We start from the raw sequence: 16,506 nt of genomic DNA, 5'->3' as shown, positions 1-16,506 counted from the left end.
CACAAGCAATGCTCACAAGAGAAATTCTCTTCCCTATCATTTTATTGCATCAGTAAGGTGCTTCATTCGCTCTTTCAAATGTAGAAATCTTTTTATTGACCACTTCTATATCATATACTACTTGACTGCCTCTCCTCTATCACATCCTCCTGGAAAATTAGCTGACCGAGGTATGCTGAGTTTGAGATTTCAAATGTAAAAATGACCAATTTTAAATACAAGTATTTTCCCCTTTAAAGTATACTTATATGAAGTATTTAAATGTACTCATAATTAAGAATATACAAGAGGTACCCCTAAGATGATCTCCTTAGTTGTATAAAAAAACCAGATATGTATACGTATGTACATTCTTTATATTGCAGGGAATCCAATGGTTAAAGGTGTAAATGGATCTTCATTTTAAAACAAAATATACAGGAAATAATGATGAATAAAAAGATCTTTTATTCTTTTTCAGGCCTATTTCAAAATTCAAGCATTAATCAGTCAGTATTCACTTATTGAGAATTTCACAACCACAATGTCGACAATTGTCAATAGTATATTGAGGCTGACATTGAAACCAGACATAGATTCCAGCCCAGTGAATGTATTAAATGTTAGTTACTTAATAGTTATGTAAGGAAGTCAGTGCAATTAGTGTACACGGTAGATACTTTCCATCCTCAAGTGGAATATAAGCATTCAGGTCTCTCCCGAAATATAATGGACACATATATTTGTGAGTTAAGAGTGATCTCAGAACCACTGGTTGCTCAGTGGTCCTTCTGAGTCCATATCTACATATATAAGGTGGGAGCATTTCTGAACACAGGTTAGTCTGAATATGTTGGGGACCAGCTCACCTGGGCCAGGCCTTCTCATCTATTTTAGAGATATGCAATATATAATACGAATTCAAAGTAAGGTACATTCTGATGTGTCAGCTCTTTTTTATCATCTTAAGTCTTCTCAGGCTAACAAATTTCCAACAAGGACTTACCTGATCTAAAAGCTGCAGCATTATAGCAAGGTCAGTTATGAGATTCTGTGGAAGCTGTGAAGTCTTTCAATCAGCTCAGCACAATCCTATAAGAATACACATAAGATACTACATGTATAGTTTTATACAATGAGAAAAGCATGTATTTAGGAGCCATATCCAAATCTTAGGCTCAGTACTTATTTACATGTGTGACTTAAGGAAATTTTCTTAAGTTTATGTAGCTTAATTTTATTATTTGCTAAGGGTTATAATAGTATTTACTATTCAGTGTTGTGGGAATGAAATCATTTAATCTATGTAGAAAGCCTGGCCAGGAATAAAGTAAGTCTGCCAAAAATATTTGTTCCTTTCTTCCTCCATGTACTCACATAAATTAAGGTGCACTCACTACTTTTGTACTCAAAATACTTAGTGTCTAATTGTAGGAAAAAGAGCTTTATTCTAATAATGTTGTTAACTTTAGTTGATTTCATATGTAGGAGGTTGTATATGCCAAGCCCTGACCTGAATGTGACATTTGGAGTCTCTCATTTAATCTTCACAAAATGTAAGAGGGAGGTACTTTTGCTGTCTCAATGTTTATTTAAAAGCATTCCAGTGACAACACCTGAATTTTAATATTTTTCAATAATAAACAACAAAGCATTTTTCTGTTCACAATGGCTGCTAAAATTCTACACTATGTATTTTCTCCTAACAAAAATGTTGAAGCTCAGAATCCATTTGGAACATGTCATTCATATGGTAAATGGAAAGTGAGAGAGAGAGAAAGGCAGAGAGTGAGAGAGAGGGAGGGAGAGAGAGAAGATGGGAGGGAAAGGGAGACTAAGAAAGAGAGAGAGAGACATGAACCACTGTTTTCTTAAACTTCTATTGAACTCTCATGCTATTGGCAAAACAAATCTTATGGTCAATCTTGACAATAAGAGAAATATACTCTACATACAGGGAAAACATGGCAAAGTCACATTGTTGCAGGCAGAAAGATTTATAGTCTACCACAAGGTTAAATTTAACATAAGCCCAAAGCTACACTCCAATAAATGGGAAAATCGATGTAGAGTCTTAACTAATAATTCTAAGCATCACATGCCTGGTGATGTTACTCCTGGAGACAAGAATTGATAAAGAGACAAAAAAGCAGTTGGACAAGAACTTTGCCAGTTGCTTGACTTTCTTCTTAAAAGTAGAGGGATAGAAATAGGTAATTTTATCTTGACTAGAACATCATGAGAGGGAGTGATGGTACATATATACAGAAAGAAAGGCTGTAGCCCGATTTGCAAAGGTGAGAAATCTAACCTGAGTGATTATTCTCTGTCCTGTAGTCTCTGAAGAGTGTTTGAGGAGAGGGGTTCATATGAGAGGGGTTTTATTAGCATCATTCTGTGTCAGTCAATAGATATGCTTAAATGACAGTAGCTGGAGGGAAGGCATTGTGGTAATCCTAAGTGACATGTGGAAGAAAGAAAATCTTTGTGGCAAAGAAATGCCTTAATTAGGGTTATTAAGAGATGCTGCATTTCAGCCATTCACCTGACTTTACAAGAGTTACCTCTTTTAATGTTCCTTGATTGATTTTATATGTGTGTGTATTACAGTGTAGCTACAAAAATTATTGTAAATAAATAGTCATTACCTTTTTTGAGAGAAATATCAGTTATATTAATTGTTAAAGTTCGTTTTCCATATAATTTCAAAAGCCTTAGGAGAAATTCCAATTCTTTAACTCTGGTATGCAGCTGTAACATTTATGTGTTCTATTTTATTTAAATAAATAAAATAAGCCCCATTTTAATTAATTGGGGCTGATGAGAAAGGTCAACATTGATTATTTTTAGCTAAAAGAGAAACTTAACATTTAAGAGACAATTGGAGTGAGAACACCTGAGGTTTTACACATAGACACAGAGAAACATCCCTTCAACCTTAACACAGTTAAGGTGTAGATGTTATAGTTATGACTCCAGTCCCTCTCAGGAAAGAATTTGCAATTACAGTAATCCCCACTTGTCAATGAGGGAGAAGACCCCCAGTGGATGCCAGAAACTACAGATAGTACCAAACCCTATAGGTACTTGGTCTTTACCTATGCATACATACCTGTGATAGAGTTTAATTTATAAATTAGGCACAGTAAGAGTTTAACAACAATAACATAAAATAGAACAATTATAACAAGATGCTGTAATGAAAGTTAGGTGAATGTGGTTTCTCTTTCTCAAAATGTCTTATTGTTTACTCACCCTTCTTCTTGTGATGATATGAGGTGATAAAATGCCTATGTGATGAGATGAAGGGCAGTGAGTGATGATGTAGGCGCTGTGATGCACTGTTAGGCTACTATTGACCTGTGGATTCATCAGAAGGGAAATCATATGTTTCCAGACCACAGTTGACCACAAGTAACTGAAACCATGGAAAGTGAAACTGCAAATAAGGTGGGGAGGAGGGACTACTGTAAATATTTGTTCATATTGATTAAAGAAACAATTGGTATGTAAAGGGCTAAAACTCAAAATCTCTGATGCCCGTGCCATAGCCCTAATAAATATGACAATTCCCACCTACAGTTAGTAGTCAATCACCCTTATTGCTCTGTGCTCCACACAATCTGTATCCTGAATATTTTGGATCCTTAAAACAAACAGGAAATAGGTTATTATAGTGAGGGCTTGAGACTTTTGGTTCTAGAATCAGTCCAATTTGGGTTTCAACGATAGCTCCTTAATTTTGTAGCTCAGTGAGTATCTAAACCCATCTCATTTGTAACATGGAATATTAAGAGTATCTGTTTCATAGAATTTTGCAGCTTTAAATAAAGTAATGCATTTTCCCATGGCAACGATTTCTAATAAAAGCCTCTCTAACCACATATTTTTAAATAACCATATATTTTATTCCTGCTGAGTAAATTTATAATTTGGATTCTTTTCCCAAAGATAAGGACAATAGATAGGAATTCTTTTCCCTCTTCATTTAAAAACCATGGACTGAGCCCAAATGTGCTTGATACACGTGCCACGGAGAAGGGACTGAAGCACATTTGATCTCAGCCCTCATGGATTTTCAATGATGTGGAAATTACAGACAGAACTCAGTCCTAGTATATTGGGAAGTGCATTCATGAGCCATAACCAAGTCTCTTTAGTTAGCTTCTTAACTTCGGAAACTTCCTTTTCCTTAGAAAATCTTTTTTTCATAGTTCAGCTCTTGATTATACACTAAGTCCTAAAGTTTTCATGGATTCTTTTTTTTTTTTTTTTTTTCGGGTTTTCACATGACTCAAATAGTGCCAAAGTAATTAGTGGATCCTCAGAAACCTTCTCTATTTATCTATACATGTAAGACTAGTCTGGAGAATCTAGCCCCATTGCTCTTGCTATATCATTATTTATCAGTATTTCCAAGGTTTTATCTCTTCTAAGCTTGAAACACACAACATTCAGTCCATTATATTCACTCATTAATATTCTCACGTATGTATTGAACAAATAGTTATTGAGTGTCTCTTTTATGCCAGGCCCTATTCCAGACACTGGAAATAAAATAGTGTGCAATACACTGAAGTTTCCTGACCATGAGGAATTTATATTCTACTGAGGAAGATACAATAAAAAATAAAGCAAAAAGAAAAGATTACCATAAGGACATGGAAGAAAATAAAGAATTCTATGATAGAAAATAGAACAGCGCAGGGTGATAAAATAATTACATAGGACAAGAGCAAGAGAAGCCTTTCTGAGGAGAAGGCATTTTTCAGTTGATACCCAGAAATGAGAATGTGCTATTCATGTGAAGAACCTTCCAGGGAGGGCAGGTTGACAGATATAGGACTTGGAGATGGGAGTTAAGTTAGCATATCTGGGAACATGAAGACAACTTGAGTTACTGATTAGAATAAACTAAGAAAGAATAGCATGAGGTGAGTTGAGGGTAGGCAGGGGCTAGGTGATATAGGGTTATGACCTATAAGGAATTGGGATGGTATATTCTAAGGGTATTAGGATATTCCTGAAAGGTCCAAAGCAGTGAAGTCACATGATTGCTTTTACAACTGGATAATAGTCTACATGTATACGGCACTTACCAAGAATTATTCCAAATGCCTTTACATCTGTTATTAACTCATTTAATCCTCATGACAACTCTTGAAGTAGGTACTATTATCATTCAATTTTATAGAATGGAATATTTACTGTGAGATTAAATATCTTGGCCAAGATTGCAAAACTAGTAAGTAGCAGAACTGAGATTCAAACCTAGGCAATTTAGTTCAGAATCTTTGTTCTGTATTTTACTATGTTGCATTAGTTTGGAGGTTTTGTCCAAACCCCTAAGCAGGAATGTTCAGCAAATATCTTGTGTGCTAGAATCAGTGGAAATAGCATTCTTATTTGTACTTATGGCAGCATATTATACGTAGCTACTAAAATCATAGAATTGTACAATTTAAGGAGCCATGAAAGATTGTTATGTGATATTTATAATGACACTGTAAGAAGATAAGCAACTCATCTCAGATTGCACATAGCTAGTTACATAGGCATCATAAAAAAATGGGAATTTTGTTAGGGTAGACATAAATAATTTAAGCAATGAATATATGACTATATTTCAACATTCTTATGAAAATCAATATTGGGCTATGGAAATTAATCAGATTCACATGAGATCCTTTTAATAAAAGAAGGTTTAAATTATTTTATGATAAAGTATTGTTTCAAACTGGGGAAAACAGAATTCTCTTCAATACTGTATTGCATAAACTTGCAAACATGAAATATTTGATATTGATTAAATAGATTAAATCAATGTTAGAGAAAATGCAAAGATAAATTTTACCTCATTTCTTCTTAAAAGCTACACATTCATAATAGGGTTGCTATAGTAGCAAAGGTACTAATACATCTAAGAAGACAACAAGTTCTAATAAAGTTAACTGTCAAGATTCATTTAATGCATAATAGAAGATAATTTATAATCATAAAAATACAATAATAGATGAAGCATTGGTTAGACACAGTAGGCATTTACTGAATCCCAAACATCGAGTATTCACTCTGAGTCATGTAGCCTTGCAAAATGTATGCTAAGTTTCTATCCTTATGGAGCCTATGTCTTAGGCAGGGGAACCAGTCAAAAAAATTAAAAAGCAAAACATCAAAAACTACTAAGACAAATAACAGTTGTGAATTCATAAGTACAAAAACCAACACAAACTTTGCTAGTAAACAAAGTACAGTAGTCCTACTTAGGCATTTTGAGAATAAATAACATGATAGCTATCAGGAGCAGGTAAACATGGAGTCAATGTAAACAATTGGTCTGCAACTCACTTCAGGAAGTATATGGCACACCAAAGATGTGTTCATCTGTCACATTTCAAAACCCATCTTCATTATCATTCAGTATCTAGTAAACACCTCTCTCAATATGAGGACAGGCTGTGTTTCCATTAGATTGGAGTGATAGGACCCCAGTCCCAAGAGATTTACACAAATGACATGAAAAACAAAGAAAATTAACAGTGATGTCAAATACGTAACAGAAAATTGACCAAGTGGAAAAAGAAAGAATGTGTTTGACAAAGGCATTCACAAAATAGGCTATAGAAAGCAGGGTCACTTTGGAAGGGAGTAGTGGGGGGGGCGGGGGGAATGGTGCTTGTCTGTGGCAGTTTGTTCTCAGGTCCATTTTTCATGCTTTTGCTTCTTTTTTTGTATCACAGCACCACAGAATCCTCTAAGTTGTGTTTTCCTTGTTTTTTGTTGGTTGGTTGGTTGGTTTTTGTTTTTGTTTTTGTTTTGTTTTGTTTTTTAATTAGGCAGCTCATACTAGTTTAGCCAATGGGAGGAACCAGTAGATGATCAGAAAACCAGAGGGAGGAAAGGGAAAACAAGTACCTTTCTTGCTTTCCCTTTGCTTACAGTAGTGTCTTTCATTTGCTGGGATGTCTTCCTTGTTCCAGATCCTTCTAGATAGTTCTATTGTAATTCCAGCTCTTACCAGGTGACTCCAAGTGCCTGGGTGCCACAACGCTATCCCTTCACCTAGATCTTCTAGTCTAAAAACAGTGGCCCCTTCCTGATGTGTTTCTGCTGCTTCAGTATCTCTAGTTAGCATTTCAATTTTTACAAGACTATACTCAATGCCCTGTAATAAATCCATCTGTTTTAAAGAAGTAGGTTTCCTTTTTTTACTGGCTGGATACAGAAAAGACACAGAGTAATGTAGAAGAATCTATACATATTTTAAGTCCTTAGAATACTGGTCTGTCCTTTGGGCTATCTGAGCTTGGGAGAAAGATGTAAGCATTATATGCCTCCAGTTCCCATTAATTCCTCCTTCTATTCATTTGCCAATATATAAAATGAAAATTCTAACATCTACATTCTAGGATTATTTTTTAAAAATATTTTATTTATTTATTCATGAGAAACACAGAGAGGCAGAGACATAAGCAAAGGGAATAGCAGGCTCCCTGCAGGGAGCCCCATGTGAGACTTGATCTCAAGACCCAGGGTAATGACCTGAGCCAAAGGCAGATTTTCAACCACTGAGCCACCCAAGTGCCCTACACTCTAGGATTATTGTGAGGATAAGATAAAGTTATGCAAAAGAAGTTCTTACCATTGTACCTGTCTCATAGTAGGTTTTCTAAATAATACTTCACTTCTTTCCATGATTTCTTTTTGCCTCCAGTCATTAATATCACACTTATACCCTCCATGAAGTGGCTCCTACTATACAGGGTCTTGGCTAAGATCTTTGTGTGTATGTATATGTATATGTATATGTATACGTATATCTATGCATGTCTGTAGGTGTGTGTATATATACATATGGATTTTTAAAATTTAATCATTACAATAGTCCTAAGAGTTAGTTGCCATTATTATATCCTTTTTCAGGTAAGGAAACAGGCTCAAAATGCTAATTGACATGTCTGAAGTCATATAGTTACCAAAGGTAAAGCCAGTATTCAAATTTATGTCTGCCTAATTCTGTGGTCTTTACTCTTCTAAATGACCTTCTATCACTATAAAGATGGATCATATCTGGCTCTCAGATACTCTGAAACCAGGAAAAACACATAATTCCAATATTCCCAACTATTCCCCAACTTTTTACCTAAGCTGTTTTATAGGGTCACCTATGGCTTTGGAAACAAGGCTTTTACCACGACTGAATAATTTTAGTGATGGATAACATAGCATATGAGATTGAAGTGTAATTTTAAGATCAATCAGAATGTCATAAAATATCTGTATAGTATATAATATTTAAGAAAAATAAAGCACTAAATATGGAAGGGTGTTAAGTATATTGTGATAGTATATGAAGATTTGGCACAAAAGTATTTATAGTTTTTTTTAAAGGGAGGCAAAGAAAGACATTTGTTTTTGAAATTATAAGATTATAGACATTTTTTAGTAGCCATCACACAAATAATAATGTCTGAATTATATATTTGTGAAAAAATGTAATTAAAACCATGAGAGGAATATTCTTTCTGTTTTTTAAGACTCTGCTTCAGCAAGATGTGAAAAAGAGAAGAGGCTATGGAAACTCCTCTGATTTCAGTTATGATGATAGAAGAGGGCCACCAGGAAACCCTCCCAGAAGAATGGGTCAAATTAATCATCTACGTGGTCCTAGTCCTCCTCCAATGGCTGGTGGATGAGGAAGGTAAATGTCTGCTCTAAGAAGCAGACAACTGGACATGCACATTCATAACAGAAGGAAACCATCAAGAAGTAGAGTGCTGACCATACTGGACAAGTAATTGAATGTGTATGCCCAAATAAGGATTGCTCTGTGCCTTCACAGATGAATGAGGTCGTGCTGGGAATTCCCTCCCCAGGGATCTGGCATGACTGTCATGCAGTTGTATAAATGCACATGTTTGTCTCATTATCTTTTTTGTATAGTTTTATGAAAGTTTTAATATAGTTTTTTTAACACTGAAAGCAGATTTATTGAAACAGATAATCCAAAAATGTGAAATAACCATGCCAAAGACCCTCCAGGAGACATGGGATGACATAGTAGGAATATGAAGCAAGAACAAGAAATCAATAAGAGATACCAAGTGGAAATGTAACTATAAAAAAATATAACTGACGTAAATAATGAGATAAATGGCAAGATAAATTTGAAGAAAAATGAAATGGTAAATTAGAAAATCAGACGGAGGAAACCATAGAAAATATAAAAGGAAAGCGTAAAGATATTAAAAATAGAATAGACTATAGGTAGGACAGTATCGTGAGACAGTAAAGAAGATAATCCCTAACTTTGCCTGGGAAACCCAAGAAAAGCCTAAGGAACAGAACTCTTGAGCTGAGACATAAAGAATGGTAGGAGCTCGCCAGGTGGGCATGGAAAGCAAAACCATTTCAGGCAGAAAACACCAGTACACGCAGATGCGTGGAGGCATGAACGAACATAATTGCTGTGATTTGGGAAGGGCAGGGAGGCTGGCGTGTCTGGAGCAAAGGCCACTCAAAGGACAGTGACGATGGCTGATGTGGAAAGGCAAGCAAGAGTCGTGTTGGGAGGATTCTGGGGAGGTACATAGTATAATTGTCTCTCATTTTAAATCTGAGGAAGCTAAGTGAAGCTCAGACAGCTTGAGTGAGTTACCCCAGGTCAGGCCTCCAACTTGGGGGCTCAGGTTTTTTAAGACTCTGTGTATATAAGTATATGTTTATATGTTTATTTATGTGTATACATATATATATACAAATATATATACATATATATATTTGATAATTAAAGAAAAGATCACCAGAATAAGTTCCTAAGCACAATTATGTATTTAATTTAAGAAGATACCACAACACATTCAACATTGTTCTATGAAGAATAGTAGTGCTTTATTAAAATACAAAATTACTACCAAAAAAAGCCCAACAACAAACTTCCTTAAGAAGTTGTTCATGAATCATGAAAGACTTTAAGAAAGTTTAATCAGCAGTATTGGCGAGAGGGAGAATTGATTGCATTGCAGGAGGGGGAAACACCAGAAAAGTAAATTGAAATAAGATGTGTGGATCACTGAACTAGGAAGACTATCCATGAAGAAACAGATTTTTTTATAATAAATTTATTTTTTTATTGGTGTTCAATTTGCCAACATACAGAATAACACCCAGTGCTCATCCCGTCAAGTGTCCCCCTCAGTGCCCATCACCTATTCACCCCCACCCCCTGCCCTCCTCCCTTTCCACCACCCCTAGTCGTTTCCCAGAGTTAGGAGTCTTTTTTTTTTTTTTTTTTTTTCCAGAGTTAGGAGTCTTTATGTTCTGTCTCCCTTTCTGATATTTCCCACACAGATTTTTAAAAAAAGGAGGAGAAACGTGCAGAATATCTTTAATCACAGAAATGAAGTGTGAATCAAGAATATAGTGGGTAAAAAAAAAAAAGAATATAGTGGGTTTCTCGCCTCTGCTTAGATGTAGAGTGTGAAAGAGCATCACTACAAATTTACAAGAAAAAAATTGGATAACCTAAAAATTCACAACTTTTCTTGAACCCCTACAAGGGGGAAAGTTGCAAAGCAACCAACTAACCTAAAATCTAAGTAAAGACAGATACTTCCAAGGAGAGAAGGATATGAGTACTTGCTTCCCTGGGACAGACATTGAGTGACATACAAGCAAGTAAGAGAAATTCACTAAAATTTCTTTTTTAATGAATTGCCACAGGCATTGGTTAGCATGATAGTATAGAAGACTAGAAACCACAGATACAGGGAAATTAGCAATTTACAGAAACTTCTTCAGTGGACTTCATTGAGTGTTTACAAAGAAAGATTTGGGGTGGTACAAGACAGGAGAAAGCTTCTACCCTGGAGCATGCAGGGGAGGGGATAGCAGTGGATATGAACAAGTCATTAAGTGCCACCCAGGATCCTTTTTCCTGCTCCCTACTATATAATAAAAGCTTTAAACCTCTGTGGCAAGAGCAGCAAACTCTGCTACCTTCAGGGCACCAGTAGAGAGCCAGTATAGCTGGGGGAAGGTAGGAGATAATACTCTCTACCCCTGGGACAGAGGCAGGAAAAGGTACTGGGTCTAGACCTTCCCTACCGCTGAGGAGGGAAGAATCATTAAAAAGATCCCAACCCCAATACATACCAAGATTGAGGATCCAGGAAAACAAACCTCTTCACTTTCCTCCTCCCACCCCTCACCAGGTGTCTATCGTTGGGGAAAAAAATAGAAGGTGGTAAGAGAATTTTGAAGCCCAGGCTCAGTGTGGTTTTGTTAGAGTATCTCCCTCTCAGCTTTGAATATCATTCAGAGATACACCTGAATAATGCCTTATGGTATTTTGCTACCCTTAATTTAGTTGAAAGTCATATTTATTAATTGTATAATTGAACTAAAACCTCAGTGTGATTCTAGTATAACTTTTACTCAGCTAAATCTTATTTTTAAAACAGCAAAAATTCCATCTTGGCTCTTAGTTGATTTCATGTTGAGTCTCACTCCAGTCTTGAACATAGGTTGAGGAGGTGATTTAGCTGAGTTTTAGGCCCCATGCCCACTCTTCTGTACTCAGCACTGATGGGGTGGGCATCTGCCAACTACATTTCCTATGATCTGTTGCTAGCTGGATTTCTATTAAGTCTACGTTCTGCCAATAGGAAGACTTGTGAAAGGTCAAAAGATTGAGAAAAAGCTTTTTGTTTTGAATCCAATAGTATGGCACTTGGTGGTGGTTGTTGGAAATTGCAGTGTCTACAGCACAGGTAGGATGATTTTTGGTTCAGCAGCATGGATGGAGGTAGTACCTATTGAGAAGTTCCAGCCATGGTCAAAGTAATTCCCATTTAGCAGATCCAGAACTGGTCATGATGGTGTATCTGGCAACTTGGCTGCAGGTGCTTAGACTCTAGTCCATAGTTATTATCAACTTTGGAATTTACATTATCCATTTTTTTAAAAGATTTTATTTATTTATTCATGAAACACAGAGAGAGGCAGAGACATAGGCAGAGGGAGAAACAGGCTCTCTGCAGGGAGCCTAATGTGGAACTTGATTCTGGGACCCCAGAAGGGGGACTGGGCTGAAAGCAGACAGTCAACCACTGAGCCACCCAGGTGCCCCTCAAGTTTTTTCTTCTGCAGTCACCTTTCCTTTCTCTTTTACAATTTCACTCCTTCAAATACCTTTATAGACAACTCATTGCTTTTAATTCCCTCTGATTGATATTCCTACAGTGGTTTCTTTATTCCTAATATATTTGGTCTTAATTCATAGACATTTAAGACTAGGAGTAGTGGAGTAGTTGGAACACAGTACTGGGATTGACTTGCCAATGAAGGCAAAGAGTTTTGTGACTAATATGTATTATCTGACAAAGAGAAGTCCTAATCACACTTATGCGAAGTTAAATTTGAAGTGAAAAGGTGAGTATTGATTTAATGGTGCCATTTTTTAGACTGTTGACCTTCCCTTATTGATCTGTCATCAGTAAAGTGGAATTAATATGGCTATTTCTTAACAAAATGAACATTTCCCCACAAATTTGTGGGAATATCTGTTCACACTTGTATCTAGGCCTTTGGACATGGGAATTTAATCTCTTCCTTCTTCCTCTGTGCCTCAAAGATTAATAGGCACTTCATCTGTGAAGCCTTCTTTGACATATTTCCTCAATGCTTCAAAGATTAATAGGTACTTTGTCTGCCAAACCTTCTTTGACATAGCTCTTCCTCCCTGTTGTGTGCCTATGCCATGAGCTTTCCTAGTACATGTACTTTACTGTCAGAACATTTAATGGCTTTATATTTGCTTAATTGTTTTTACAAGTGAGTTCCATGAGGGCAAAAAGACCTTTTTCAACTTCCAACCATACTACAGTCATAATTCCAATTGCTTCTTTGGATCATGGCCCATCTACCTGTTGCAAGAATAATTGTTGAGTTCTGGGATGACTCCAAATATCCATTAAGTTACACTGCCTCCTATCTCCAACAGTACAGGAAACACAAAAAGCATAAAATATGTTTCTAAACCCTAAAGAACAGACAACTGCTTGTGAAATTGAGGCATGTGGAAAATGAGAAACAGCTGTTGTGTGAACTGTAGGAGGACTTGTGCCACAAATCATAGTCCTTCACTGACCCCAGACACTTCTGTCATGAGTAATCTTCCTGGACTTTTCCTTTTCATAGAGAGAGATGTGAATGTAGGATGCCAGGTCCCATATGGACAAACTTACCTGCAGCTTTTTCTTTATTACTTTAAATTCATAATGTCCCCAAGAGAAATTTATGAAAATATGCCAGAGGTATTTTGTCACCAGTGACATTTGCATGACAATCTTTCAAGTGGTAAATTTCTACTTTCACATACAGAAGGATTAATTACCACTAATTTGTCTTTTCCCAACTTAATACATGCTGTCACGACAGCACTTTGGTCTGGCTATGACTTACAGAAGCTTGTAACATTTGACTTTCTTTTTTTAAAATGTGGAACAATGGTTGGGAAGCTTTCTAACCATAAGGCGAGAGTGCAGAATGTCTTTCTCTTACAATCTTTATGTCTAGTGACAAGAACATTTGCCAGGAGCTGTTCCAAAAAAGCCAACTCCCACTAGATGTAGTAAAAGTATAAATATAGACTGATTTTATTTGGAAATTGACTCATGCTTTTTACATAATTGCAACTAGATGAAATTAAAGCTTTAGAGATTTGAAATTCCAATCAATCTGATCTGAAATAAATGTAAATCCTGCAATAAGTGAATAAATTGCACATTTGCAAAATGATAAATGGCAGTTATCGAATTCGACTAAGCAATATTAACCAATAAACTTGAAACATTGAGAAGGGGAAAAATTACATTTGATTGCATATCAGTAAATCCTGCGGGGGGTGGGGAGACGTTTTGTTAAAGGTTATGGAAATTGTACAGCAGGCATGTTAAATTATCATGGATGGGAACGTGTTCCTTACTTGGGTACCTACTCTGACTTCTTGTTCATGTCAAACTAAATTCCAGCTTAAAGTTGTAATGTATTAAATTCCATCTCCACTAAATTTATATGACAGGCTTGTCACTTCTGATGACAGTTGTCTTCAGAAATGAGCCTTTCTACCAGCTTTTGACATGTGACTGTAAAAATTTACGTGAAATTTAGATCTTTGTGCTGTGGATTTTTTTTAAACAAGCTTTTATTCACTGGAAGTTTACTTTGACAAAAAATGAACACTGAGAAATTCTTTAAATTAGAATGTTCCTCCTTGATGCAAATTCTACTTGGTTCCAAATATTGCTCAATAACACAGTAGATTCATCTACAATAGTTTTACTATGCATTATTCTGGCCAAGGTTATGCTTTTGGATTGTATATTTTATGAACAAAAAGATTTGGAATTATAGCTCCCTTAGGACTAAAGGAATACATACAAATGATATTTCAATGTGTTTGGTTATAAGCATCCATTCAATGAGTCAGATACTCCTTCATGTAAGTCTGTTTCAGACTTTGGATAAAAATGAATGAAATCCAATCCTTAAAGAATTTATAGTTTATTAGGAAAATCAGATAGGTTTGCAAATAATTTCAACTCAGGACAGAACTTGACAATCACGTAGGTGAAATACAGATGAGGCCATAGGAGAATTCAGGTGATAAAAATAAAACTTTTGGCTGAAGAATGAAGGAACTCAATTTTACAGCACGTTGAATTCTGTGTTGGAAAGAATACGTCCAAGTCCTAACTCTCAGTACCTGTGAATGTGACTTAATTTGGGAATTTATAGCCTTTACAGATGTAATTAAGCAAAAAAAAAAAAAAAAAAAAAAAAAAAAAAAACACAAAACCTCTAGATTAGATAATTTTAAAGTTAATTTGGGCCCTAATCCAATGACTGGTGTCCTTATAAGAAAAAAGAAAGGTTTGAGACCCAGAGACACAAGGGAGAAAACAAAGATTAAATTACGTTGCCATAAACCAAGAAAGACTGGAGTCCCAGAAACTAGAAGGGATAAATGAGAATTCTCCCTTAGAGCCTTCAGAGAGAGAGTGGGGCCCTGACAACATTTTAATTTTGTATTCTGGCCTCCAAAATTGTTAGAGACAATTTCTGTTATTTTAAGCTCTGAAGCATGCCCTAGGAAATGAATATAATAATACCATGACAGAGATGACATATGAGTTGGATCATGAAGGATGGATTGTGTCTGGACATTCAGAGCCTATTACAGACCAAGATGTATGGCATCCCTTGCAGAGGGAATACTTGAGTAAAGACTTGGAATTGGGAATGTCTGAAAGAAAGAGGAAGTAAGTTTTTTTTAATATCCTAGAATAATAAATGAATGATGTGGGGAAGTAGAAGAGAGCAAAAGAGAATGGAGATGGAAGTATGGGAAGAAAAAGAAAAATAATTGTGAAAGGAACAAAAAGGTTGAAACTCAGGATGGGGACACCTGGGTTGCTCAGTGGTTGAGTGTCTGCCTTTGGCTTAAGTCATGATCCCGGGGTCCTGGGATTGAGTCCTATAAGGGGCTCCCTGCTCCACAGGGAGCCTGCTTCTTCCTCTGCTTATGTCTCTGCCCCTCTCTCTCTGTGTCTCAAATAAATAAATAAATAAATAATAAATAAATAAATAAATAAATAAATAAATAAATAAATATCTTAAATAAAAGAAAGGAAAAGAAAAGAAATGAAACCCAGCATGGAAGACATTGGAGAAGAAATGGACCAGAATAATGAAAAATACTCCATTGGCTGAGGATCATGAGACCTAGAGAATGCGATTCCTCATCACTCGTGTCCCTCTGAAGCACAGACATGTGAGGGAGAATATTTTTGAGAGGGAACGGCCAACCACTCCATTTGTATGCAAGCATACTCTAATAACATAAGAAATAGATTAATCTTGTTTTAAGTTTTTATGCAATTTTAAAATCAGAAAGTGTGATGCCTCCAGTTTTATTCTTCTTGCTCAAGATTGGTTTCATTATTTGAGGTTTTGTGGTACAATATGAATTTCAGGATTGTTTATTCCATTTCTTAAAAGAATGCCATTGAGATTTTGATAGAGATTGCATTTACTCCTTAGATCTTTTTAAGTAATATGGAGATTGTATAACATTAATTCTTCTAATTCATGAATACAAGATGTCTTTCCTTTTATCTGTATCTTCTTTAATTTCTTCTATCAATGTTTTATCATTTTCAGTGTACAGTCTTCTACTTCTTTGGTTACATTTACTCCTAAGTATTTTATTATTTTTGTTGTTATTGTAAATGTGATTCTTAATTTCCTTTTATTTATTTTTTTAGATTTTATTTATTTATTCATGAGACACAGAGAGAGAGAATGAGGCAAAGATACAGGCAGAGAGAGAAGCAGGCTCCATGCAGGGAGCCTGAGGTGGGATTAGGGGTGCTAAACCGCTGAGCCACCTGGGTTGCCCTTAATTTCCTTTTCAAGTAGTTTGTTGTTTATGTACAGAAATGTAAATGTTTGTCAACAGATAAT

General features: G+C 35.8%; 1 pseudogene; it reads left to right on the top strand.

Annotated features, from left to right (window-relative positions):
• The first annotated feature begins 9,512 nt into the window (after positions 1-9,512).
• The window catches only part of LOC112922485 (small ribosomal subunit protein uS11-like), a 148,645-nt pseudogene continuing 141,651 nt past the window's right edge, over positions 9,513-16,506 (top strand).

Source organism: Vulpes vulpes, chromosome 14, assembly GCF_048418805.1.
Source record: "Vulpes vulpes isolate BD-2025 chromosome 14, VulVul3, whole genome shotgun sequence".
Lineage (NCBI taxonomy): Eukaryota > Metazoa > Chordata > Mammalia > Carnivora > Canidae > Vulpes > Vulpes vulpes.
The sequence above is the reverse complement of the archived record's forward strand: the minus strand, read 5'-3'. Positions and strand labels throughout refer to the sequence as shown.